Source organism: Apium graveolens, chromosome 6 (genome assembly GCF_009905375.1).
Source record: "Apium graveolens cultivar Ventura chromosome 6, ASM990537v1, whole genome shotgun sequence".
Classification (NCBI taxonomy): domain Eukaryota; kingdom Viridiplantae; phylum Streptophyta; class Magnoliopsida; order Apiales; family Apiaceae; genus Apium; species Apium graveolens.
The window spans coordinates 129,726,759-129,728,094 of record NC_133652.1 but is presented as its reverse complement, the minus strand read 5'-3'; the positions used below and the strand labels follow the sequence as shown (position 1 = coordinate 129,728,094).

The 1,336-nt window shown below is 40.9% G+C and overlaps 1 non-coding gene across 1 annotated transcript; it reads left to right on the top strand.

Moving 5' to 3' along the window:
* Positions 1 to 356: 356 nt before the first annotated feature.
* LOC141669680 (small nucleolar RNA R71) lies at positions 357 to 463 on the top strand. Its single transcript, XR_012553948.1, has one exon. It is a non-coding gene; the product is annotated as a small nucleolar RNA R71 (small nucleolar RNA).
* The last annotated feature ends 873 nt before the right edge of the window (positions 464 to 1,336 follow it).

Sequence of the window (1,336 nt, the reverse complement as noted above, 5' to 3'; positions counted from 1 at the left end):
GAGCTGATTCACTAGAAATTGTGCACTGATCAGTCTCGTGGGTTCCAGCACATAGCTCGCAGACACTAGTGATTTGATTAACTTCATAATTCACCAAGTTGTCCACCTTCATCGTCAAAGCCTTTAGTTGGGCAGCAATAGCAGTTGTTGCGTCCAACTCCAGAATTCCTGCTACTTTTCCCTGAGTTAGTCTCTGAGAAGAATTCTGATACTCATTAACAGCCATCAGTTCAATAAGTTCATAAGCTTCATCATAGCTTTTAGCCAACAAGGCTCCTCCTGATGCTGTATCAAGCATGGGTCTAGAAGTAGGACCGAATCTATTGTAGAAACAGTTGATAATCATCCAATCAGGCATGCCATGGTGTGGGCACTTCCTTAGCATCTCCTTATATTGATCACAAGTCTCACACAGAGATTCTCTAATTTGTTGAGCAAACTGAATAAGAGCATTCCTGATTGCGGCAGTCTTCACCATGGAGAAGAATTTAGTGAGAAACTTTTGAGCAAGATCTTCCCAAGTGGTGATAGACCCTGCTGGTAGAGAGTGTAACCAGCACTTAGCCTTGTCCTTCAGAGAAAATGGGAAGAGACGTAGTTTGATAGCATCTTCAGTCACATCATTGAACTTGAAAGTGTCGCAAATCTCGATAAAATCCCTGATGTGCATGTTGGGGTCTTCAGTAGGAGAACCCCCAAACTGAACTGAGTTATGTATCATCTGGATCGTGCTTCACTTGATCTCAAAAGTGTTAGCCCTGATGGCTGGTCTGATGATGCTAGAATGAATTTCATTAATTTTAGGCTTAGAATAGTCCATCAAAGCCTTCAAATTTACTGCTTGATCACCCATAGCTACTACAATTGGCTCTTCAACTTTCTCTTCTTCCTCTAACTTCTCTTAGTTAAGCGCACTAGCTGTAATCAAACTAAAGTATCCTCAAAAACTTCCCTACAAACCACCACAAGTTCTTCCTCGGCTTTATCCAGTATTCTCTTGCGAGTACGCGAACGCGTATGCATACACCCTCGCTAGATCACCTGAAATAAGACAAGGAAATAATTAAGTAACAATGTTCGAGTAAATGAACTTTAACGACCATTGATGGAAAGCACATAAACTAATAATTAACATTGCAGTCCCCGGCAGCGGCGCCAAAAACTTGTTAGTCGCTAAACACGCGCTAATGATACACGCAAGTATATGCGTTCGCAAGTAGTATAAGATATAAATCAGATTCGTTCCCACAGAGACTGTATTGGTTAACTATCTAAATTACGCACCTAAGCAACAATGTATGGTTATCATTCAATGCTAAGACAATAACAAATTGAG